Source organism: Colias croceus, chromosome 7 (genome assembly GCF_905220415.1).
Source record: "Colias croceus chromosome 7, ilColCroc2.1".
NCBI lineage: Eukaryota > Metazoa > Arthropoda > Insecta > Lepidoptera > Pieridae > Colias > Colias croceus.
In genome coordinates, this window is record NC_059543.1 from 11,926,347 (window position 1) to 11,937,102 (window position 10,756).

A 10,756-nucleotide genomic window follows, 5' to 3' on the forward strand; every position below is an offset into this window, starting at 1 on the left:
TTATTTTTTGAGAAATGATTCACTGTGTACACTCAATGGTACTCAATGAACCGGGGGTTGGTACACAGTGAATCGTGTGTGCAAACAATGAACCATGTCAATAATTAAAACATTATCTTCTTAATATATATAAATCTCGTGTCACAATGTTTGTCCTCAATGGACTCCTAAACCACTTAACCGATTATAATAAAATTCGCACACCATGTGCAGTTCGATCCAACTTGAGAGATAGGATAGTTTAAACATGTAGGTACCACGGGCGAAGCCGGGGCGGACCACTAGTATTGATATAATTATAAAAAAATGTTAAATAAAACTCTCAAATTTATTTAAAGTACCTATTTGTTTGTAGTAACAATCAAATAGCTTCTTTTCTAAAAGAGTTTCCGAAAAAATCATAAACATAGTTTCATCAAGATTATAAACTGTGATTATAAACCCTCGTGCCGTCACCAAATTGAGGAAATCTTCCATAAACTTCTTAAAGATTGTCAAAAAATGATTTGACTTTCGTTGGATTGAATGATGTGGCTCGTGCTTCAGCTTTTTAAGACTTTAGACTTGTTTCTTGTTCCTCCGTGAATATTTATTTACGCTATAATTTGGTTCCATCGAAGCAGACTTGTCTGTCTTGAATTTTATCACATAATATCTTCTCAGTGTTGGATATGGTATGTTGCTATCTCTTGCAGCCTTTCTTAAGCTCATACCGTTGAGATGTAAATCGACAGCAGCCTTCATTGCTTCAGGTAGGTGGGATCCTTTTTTCCTAGCAGATCTCTAGCAGATCTATCTTATTTTGATCGGCCCATCCTGAAATTTTTATTTTTTGAGTGCTTGTAATAACCAAGTAGGTACTTACAAAAAAGGAAATTTTCTGGCTAAGTAGATTGAGTATTAAGGCACTCTAAAGGTGGTACGCAATGAAACAAGGGTAGGTAGTACTCATTGAACCAGGGATGGTACTCAATGAATCACTGGTTCATTGTGTACTCTCTCAAGGTGGTTCATTTTGTACCACCCTATGCTTACAAACTTTAAGGTTATATAGCTATTAGCTACATGCATAAACACGAGGTGTTTAACGAAACTATCTTATATAAACCGCAAAAAAGCAACGAAATCATCAATACCATTGATATTTAGCTACTGTATTAACAAATAAAATGAGACGAAATTTTACTTACGTTATTTTTATACAATTTTCGGCTCGAAAACACCAAACACGGGCTCGCACGGCCTCCCGCGCCGCTAGCTCACTGTCGACTGGGGAAGGCGGGAGGGGCCTCAAAGGCGCTTACCTAATGCAGTTTGCACCAAATGGCAACGTCACATTTCTGAATTATTTACATGGTTCACTCTGTACTGCTGGTTCATTGTTGACCACTCGACCCTACATACATATAAAAATACTAGCTTTCCGCCCGCGGCTTCGCCCGCGTTTTCAAAGAAAAACCCGCATAGTTCCCGTTCCCGAGGGATTTCCGGGATAAAACCTATCCTATCTCTCAAGTTGGATCGAACTGCACACGGTGTGCGAATTTTATTATAATCGGTTAAGTGGTTTAGGAGTCCATTGAGGACAAACATTGTGACACGAGATTTATATATATTAAGATGGCGTGACTAGGTAATTAAATGCCTGCCAGCAAAACCGTAAAAATATAGGTAGGTATGAATTATAAACTTTATTAACGAACTAGCTTCCGCCCGCGACTCCGTCCGCGCGGATGTCGGTCATTGCGTGGATGGTTTATTTCTCCATTTTGAGTAACTCGGACAATGACATCTTATAAATATCTATTGGACCCAAATACGGCTAGGTCTATAATAATACGCAACGTGTGTTCGCGGTACCTTCTACAGAACAACGTCTATGGATAACTGAAAAATTGAGATTAATTTTTTTTCTACGTATTTTTCCAGGATAAAAAGTATCCTATTTTACGCCCAGGATAATAAGGTATAATTATACCAAGTTTCACCGAAATCGAACCGGTAGTTTTCACGTGATGTCTTCACATACAGACAGACAGACAGACAGACAGACAGACAAAAATTTTTTTAATCACATATTTGGGTTTGGTATCGATCCAGTAACACCCCCTGCTAGTTATTTTTTCAATATTTTCAATGTACAGAATTGACCCTTCTACAGATTTATTATATACAGTATATATAGACTCGATTAATTATTATTAATTTTCATTTTTCAAATGTAGGGTAGCAAGATCGAAAATCAATTCTTTCGAATGTCACCGTACCGTAGTCCGTATACCTGAACGTCCTCACACACGTCAGGCAACCTGCGCAGGAATACCTGGGGCCTTAGCCAAACGGCAAAACGCTAAGGAATAGAATACGCTATCGATAGAAATTGACATAAGCGTATGATGTTTTGCATAAGGATTTGGTCACCCTACCAACGACAACGACGACTACGAACAAAATTTTCATCCAGTCGCAATTAAATAAAATTGTGCAAAACACAATTAAAAATGAAATTTAAGAATTTCCTGTCGTATTGGTGTTTGGAAAAAAAAATTTTGAGATCAATGGATAAACAAACAGGTTTTTCATAGAAACGGTGGCTCCTAGAAAAAAATGTATTTAACCTTTTTTATAGATAATTAGATTATATACAATTTTGGTTCAGGTGATTGTATGATAAACTTACCGTCTCAGCGAAAATCGCAAAAAACCCTATTTCTTTTTATTAATTGACCTCGAATTTTTTTATTCCTGAGTACCAGAATGACGGGAGATTTTAATATTGATTTTGAACAAATTTCGGCACGATTGGAACTTTGGTCGTGGTCGTCTGCGTCGTTGGTAGTGTGATCGAACCATTACCAAAATGTCATGAGCTTATGTCAATAATTAGCGTTAGCAGTTTCTATTCCATGGCGTTACGTACGTTTGTCTAAGGCCCCTGTACGGTAGACAGTGTAGCGTGTATGGCCTACATTAGAATCATGTAAATTAAAAGGTGTACAAAATACAAATCAATTTCATTATCTAGTGTACAATTAGAAAATAAACAAAAATAAAGTAAGTATCTAAACTTGTTGTTCACATTTCAGACACTTGAAACTTGCCGCATCTGAATCATTAATCTTTGTCGCGAAGGTTCGACCGGTATATCCCGTATCCACACTCCCAATCCTGCATCCCCCGCGCCGCGGCCGGCCCGCCAGCCTCTCGCGAGTCGCAATAGGCGCGCGGCGAACGCGAACCTCCGCCACCGACCTCACTAGGGACGTTCTACGACGAACCAGCTTTTGTTTATAGGTACATGCAATCAAATTTCAAAATATGCACAGTGTACACTTAAAAGCTGAATCATTTATCTTGGCTGAATGCAATTTTTTATTTTAGTAAAAGCAATTGTTTGAATATAATAATATGAACGAACAATTTGAGATTTTTTTTGTCAGATTAAAAATGTCAATTTTTCAAGTATGGATGCTGTTTTTTTTTTTGGTTGGTATTGGTAATACTTAGGCCATTTAAACTGGCTTCAAAAAGAATAATATTGTGTACATATACATAAGTAATATATTTGTTGCAAGCAGCCCATCACTAGTGTTTACGGGCGCAGAGGTGCGGGGCGCGGGGTCGCGGGGCCGCGGCCGGGAGACGCGGCGGCGCGCCCCGCCGGCGCCCGCAGGCCGCTCGCGATCGATGCCTCATTCTGCGGGTTGTACTGTACATTGTACAATGTTATACACCTGATGCATTAACGCTTTGTTCATAATATGTAATGATACCCTAAATTTTAATTTAAAATGCTTAACTATTGAAACAAAATAATGACACCAATGTTTAATTACCGTAGTGTCCTTACAAAAGTCAACTAACTAGTTAGTTAGTTACCTAGTAAAACACACACAAGTAAAAACACTTGTGTCAGAATAGCCGAAGGTAGTTGTAGTGGTGACCGGTAGCTTCACAGTTGAGTGTTGACGGCTGCGATCACGCTGCGATCGAACACCAACGCAACGCAATGAAAATATTATAACCATATAGGTAATATTATGTAGGTACAATATCATCTATAAAATCTGTGCCTCCAGTGAATAATGGAGTAAGACGAGTTATTCCCTTTGGTTTTTATTGCACCATTGGATTCAGCTCGTCAAAATACACAACATATCAAAAGGACATATCTCTAGCTGCATCCTAACCCATTTTTTCGAATGACCCAAACGGTATAAGTAGGGTGTGATTAACGGTATAAGTTACCTTATCCATCATTTTAGGCAATCGCAAAGGAACTATTCGTCTCGAGTCAAAATAACCCACGAACACAAGGACGTATGTGTAGTTATACTTTTTGAATAAAGACATAACTAATTTTGTTCCATCCGTGCTAACACTATTTTAGTATATAAACGCATTTGTGTCATTTTTCTAACATGAGCATAAAGGAACAATTCTTAGTGTCATTGGTTCAAGTGACGACATGAGACAGTTTCGCATTAATGCCGTGTTGCTATTGGTCTATTTGAATACTGCACGGAAACAACAGACACTATTTCTTTTTGCTTTATAATATTTTTCAATCGTTTTTTCAATAAATATGCAACAATAAATCTTTATATTTTAAAAAAAAAGGTATTTATCAGTCAACTTGGGATACTAATAATATTTCTATGGAAATTAACTATTTTTTGCAATAGATAAAAATACAGTTTTAATTAACACATTAAGTGCATTTAATGATATTATACTCTTTGTTTATATAAATACAGAACGATAATTGAATTATCTAAAAAAGCCAACAAAAATGTTAAACTTTTCTTCTTATACCTAATTGGGTAAGTTTTATAAAAAATAACTACTTAGTTTTTTTTTAATTTAATCTAACCAATAATACTATAATTATAGACGCATAGAAAAAAAATTATAACCAGTCTTGACAATTATGAATATTGTGTTCTCTCTCATATAGCGTTTTAGCCTTTTTTATAGGAAAAAATCCGCAGTATCGATACTATTTTGGTCCTGCATAATCGTTAACATATTATGGATACTCTGGTACCACATATTTTGAAAAAATTGGGATATTGTCACGTAGAGTCTCTTCAAGTCGTATTTACATCCAACTCCAAGGCACCTTCAAATCTGTGCTTAATTTTTTCATAAAATCTTTGCGGCTCATTGTTTTTTCTTTATTTATCTATATTATTTTGATATTATAAGATATAGAAATTGTTAAAATTTCATATCATGCCGTAAAATATCGCCACAGACCACCTATAACTTTCCCTGTAAGGTAACTGAACATACAGGAATATGGTTTTCGAGCTTCTCTTATCTCTATATAGTGCTTGTATCCTCAATGTATAACCACCATGACATATTCGTTTATAACCACCAGACAACATCTCAGCCACCCAATCCTCTTTCTTGGAGTCCAAATCCAGCGGAGGACAACAGTCATTTACTAAAATTGAAGGTTTTTCGTCCTAGTGTTAAAGTTTTCTGTATCCTATTTTATACTCAATATATAGTATATAATACTATATCATGTAAAACGTGACATGGAAAAAAAAATATTCAAATAAATCACAAAATATTTTTTTTAAGCAATCTTAAAAGTTACGAAAAGCCCAATTATACGTCAAAATGACGTACAACATCCTCTTTACTACAAAATGGCGGAATTTACCGGGAAGAGCCATTGAGATAATATTAATATGGAGCAGACACCACGAACAAAATCTGTGCGCCAAGCGCGGCGGCGCGGGGCGCGCGAATGACGGCTAGACAGTCATAGATTATGCGATGTCACTGACTCACCGCTATAGAGGCGACACTTTGTTTCATTCTGTCTATTTTATTGGGTGCCACTCCTTACATGCACGTTGACTTGAAATTTTCTTTGTACTTACTTAATATTTATTTTAGGTATAAACTGACTTTACTACGCGGGGCTAACAATATCTGGCATATAATATAGGATGATGTAAATAGTGACGTCATATGGAATAATTTAATTTTTTTCGTGTTTTAGGTTCAGTCAGGGCTATGGGAAGTTTTATTCCTTACAAATTGAGCCTTTTTTAGAAAAAAAATAATTTTTCCCTTTCTTCACGGCCCAAACATGGAAACCTTGAATAGAAAAAATATTAATTACTTATCTCTGAACTAGCGGTCCGCCCCGGCTTCGCCCGTGGCACATATTTCGCAATAAAAAGTAGCCTATGTTCTTTCTCAGGGTCAAGATTGTCTGTGCCAAAGGAGAATGCCCATGAAAGTATGGACCACAGTACAGTGTTGCGTCAATGCCAGAGTGGTTTTGGAGGGTTCTTCGATATTCAAAAGATTTCTACCAATTGATTTTTTTGTGATAAAAACAGGGGTTTTCAAGATATTGAGAAAAATGTGAAATAACCTCAAAACTTAAATAACCCCGATTTAGTTAGGTTTATGTGTGATTTAGGTAACATTTTATCGTCCAAAGGTTATTTTTCGATTAACATATTTAATCTATGCGTAGAGCTTATGCTTTCAGACAAAGTCTATCTGTTCATCGGCTAGTGTAGGTAGGCACCAGAAATCTTCCGGGACGGATTTCAAGAAAACCTAAATATATACATAAAAAATGCCAATTGAGTTTTTATTCGGTTTACATGTTGTTGTTTGAATCATTTTTTCACTACATATTCGAAGAAAGAAACAAATAAGAAATAACTGGTTTCCTACCAAGCTATGTCATAATAATATTTTTTTTATATAAACATATTTATATTATTTTACTTCACTATCTTTGTTAAAACAACCTACAGTGTATAAACAATACCATAAAGAGTGATTTTATGTTAATTGATTTTTTTTGTAATTCAATGAAAACAATAATCGATATTAATACATTTAGCTATTTACCATAGTAAATGTAATAAGTTACCGCTTGGTTACCGTGGTAACCGGTAATGGACACTAATTCTATAATAACGGATCTAAACAATTACATGTCTTAATAGATTTTACAAAACATTCCCTGTTCAAAATATATTTTCCGATGGTAAGAAGGCCTCTAAATTGCCGAGATTTTTTTTAATAGTATTGTTGTCTTGATGCATGAGAAAAACCAGTACCAAAAATGGGCATTTTCCTTTCATCAAAATCGGTCCAGTAGTTTATGAGCCTATTAATTACAATCAAACAAACAAACAAAGTTTTCCTCTTTATAATATTAGTGCAGATAAATAAATAATAATTCAATTATACGTTCAAGTCAGTAGCTTATACAATATCAATTAAAAACTTGATTAAAATCAATTAACAAAAAAAAATTGGTGATTGAGTAATTGATTTTAATATTTCATGATTTCACCTTTTTTCAATTAACAACCAGTCTATGCTTTTCTAAATATGTAAAATTATTATTTTATACTATAAAAATATACGCCAGCAAATATTACTAACAACACTTATTTCATGCCCAATGTCATATCTTAAATTTTTAATCTATGACAAAATGTCGCCCGCCAAAAATTTTGCTCTAACTAAGTTTTAAAAATTATGATCTAGTTACTTACTGATGAAAAGTTATTCCTTTGCACTTTTCCGTATTTTTTGTATTATTTGTGCAATATCTGAACACACACGTAGGCATATTTGATGCGTTTCATTTTAAAACAAATAAAAAATGAGCGTGACGTTCGCGCCAATGAGCGAGCAAGCGACTGAGTGCAGTTACGCCACATGACGTATGTTGAGTGGAACATAAGTGATGTAGGCGGTATCGTCTCCATATTAATATTAACTCAATGGGAAGAGCCAACTATGTAGGTACTGCTAGGTCTCGACGGCTAATGAGTTGTTTCTGGATTTCGAAGTGATTCGATGGTAAATATAGAAAGACAAAGATATTTCGCCGCGGTGTACATCAAATTTACGTAGATTGGACTTCTAAGTTTAAATGCATAAACACCTAAATGTTGTTTTGTTTTTATTATATCTAATAACAATTAAAAATCCGTTGATTTCATTCGTTTTTCAAGCTACATGCATGGTTGTTCCACTAAAAGGCCTCAATTGAGTCATAAAGTACACAAATTTCAAGCATGATAAGTCGCATTATTTCTATGAAACCAAAACTGGCAATAATATAAGTCGTGTTATGCGACTATGAACATAGTGCATTAGGGCATAAGTCGTTATATTGCAAAGAGCAAAAAAAAAATTATGTGAATACATTGAGTTATTCCATGAAGTACTCGTTCATAAGGCCACAACTACAGAAAAACACGAAAAAAGTATATTTATGGGGTTGTTACAATATCTGTTTATATGTAAAACTAAAGTCTAACATCATATCTTACCCATACAAGCTTAAAAATTTGAAGTTACAAAGATTTAGTGTTGATATATAGTTTTTTGTCTCTCCTGAAAAGTGCTGTTTTTGAGTTATTCCCTTATTCACTGGAGGCACAGAAATATAAAAACAGGTCAAGTGTGAGTCGTAGGTACTCGCGAGGGTTACATACAAACCTATTTTTTAATTGTATATTTTTTCACAATTTTTCCTTTATCTGCGTTATTATAAGACGTTGATTCGTAAATACAAAATTCTAAGAACTGGCGAGCAGCAGCCGTGTGTATATTTACACGAACCATTTCCAGCTACTTTTCACCCCCTTATAACTCGAAAACTATTTAAGTTAAATAAACCAAATTTGGTACATATCAAGAGGACCTCAAGATAAACAAGAACCTTAAATTTCATAAATACAGATTAAACAGTTGCGTAGATATTAATATCCAAAATCGCAATTTTTAAGACTGACTGACTTATAGATATATATACAAAACCTAACCCACTTCCAGATGACCTAGAAAGTTCAAATTTTGTAATCAACTAGGTAATAGTGAGTGTACAAAGGAAAAAAAATCAGAAAATATTTATTTATTTGTATTTAATTTTTTTTTTCAATGACATTAATTTTGTTTACAGTATGGAAAAATAGAAAAGTTTAAAAAAATAGAAAATAGTATGTTCACCTTACTAGTCTTAAAAAATAGATCAAAACTAATCAGTGGCCGAAAAAAATTTTGAAATCCATCAATAAATAACTGAGATAATATATAGATTATTGAAGTTTACATATTTTAGGACGAAACATGTAGATTCGAAGCGCTCACACTCACTCGCGCTAGTATCGCTAGGGCGGATTACTTCGATTGCATGATTTCTTTATTCAAAACTGTTATTAAACGTAAAATAAAAGAAAATTGTAATAAAAATATTGCTCATACAGTTAAAAATAATATACAATTTTACATATTCACATTTATTTATTCTTTACTAGCTTCCGCCCGCGACTCCGTCCGCGCGGATGTCGGTATTTGCGTGGATGGTTTATTTCTCCATTTTGAGTAACTCGGACAATGACATCTTATAAATATCTATTGGACCCAAATACGGCTAGGTCTATAATAATACGCAACGTGTGTTCGCGGTACCTACTACAGAACAACGTCTATGGATAACTGAAAAATTGAGATTAATTTTTTTTCTACGTATTTTTCCAGGATAAAAAGTATCCTATTTTACGCCCAGGATAATAAGGTATAATTATACCAAGTTTCATCGAAATCGAACCGGTAGTTTTCACGTGATGTCTTCACATACAGACAGACAGACAGACAGACAGACAGACAAAAATTTTTTTAATCACATAAGTATTTGGGTTTGGTATCGATCCAATAACACCCCCTGCTAGTTATTTTTTCAATATTTTCAATGTACAGAATCGACCCTTCTACAGATTTATTATAATATATGTAACTATAGATAAGGTATAGATTTATGAGTGTTTAGTTTAGTTTTAATTTCAGTGTAATGGAAGAAGGCTTCGTCGAAGGTCGAAATGATTTAATTTGCGTAATATTAATATAAGTAAACATCTTAAGGCGCGTTTAGAGTAAAATTTCGAGATCGCGTCATGGCAATACCGCAACGTCATGGAGTAAGGCGACGATTCTTCTACAACGATCTTTGCATCTTGGTAATAGTGTGTGTACAAATTCACGCTGGATTAAATTAAAATCAAAAAGTATCCTTATTATTATCATTCGAAAATTCACACGTTCAAATATCAGCTATTTTCAAAAATTTAGGTAAAGGCGGGTTACTTCGGGCTAGTGGGGTATTTCGTGTGTTTTCCTTTTCGATTCTAAATTAAGAAATTCTGACAAGATATTTTAAAACTAAACTTTATTGTGTGTTCTTTAAACATTACCCTACCAAAAAAACAAAATACCTAATTTTTCACGGCAAAACGGAACGCAACAAAACACACGAAACGACAGTCGGCCTCAAACAGCTGTGATAGCCGCGCGTGCTTACTAAGAGCGTAAGGTCGTACACGAAACTTTATAAGACCCCTACAAGATACAGGTAAGTCTATTTATCAAGATATTAAGTTAATTCTGTTCTGTATTTTGTTGCTATTGGTCTTATATCAAGTTCGGGTAGTTTAATAGCATAGATTTCCTAAAATTAGCGAAATTTCGACTGCCGAATTAGCCAGCAGATTATTATTCCTTAGTAGGCTACTTCGTGTTATTCCCGAATAAGCAGTATTTTACTGATTAGTTTATAACGCGTTTGTTGTTCAGATAAACGTTTTATAATAAAACTAACCTAAAAATTAAATAGTAGAATAGTTAATTGTTCGTCAAGGGGAAATTCGGTATATAATTTTGTGAACAGAATACAGATTTATTACAATATGACATT

General features: G+C 34.4%; 1 long non-coding RNA gene across 1 annotated transcript; it reads right to left on the reverse strand.

The window, feature by feature from the left end:
- Window positions 1-783: 783 nt before the first annotated feature.
- Window positions 784-1,466, reverse strand: LOC123693458. The gene is made up of 2 exons (XR_006751689.1): window positions 1,191-1,466; window positions 784-816 (listed from the first exon to the last, which is right to left on the reverse strand). It is a non-coding gene; the product is annotated as an uncharacterized LOC123693458 (long non-coding RNA).
- Window positions 1,467-10,756: the final 9,290 nt, after the last annotated feature.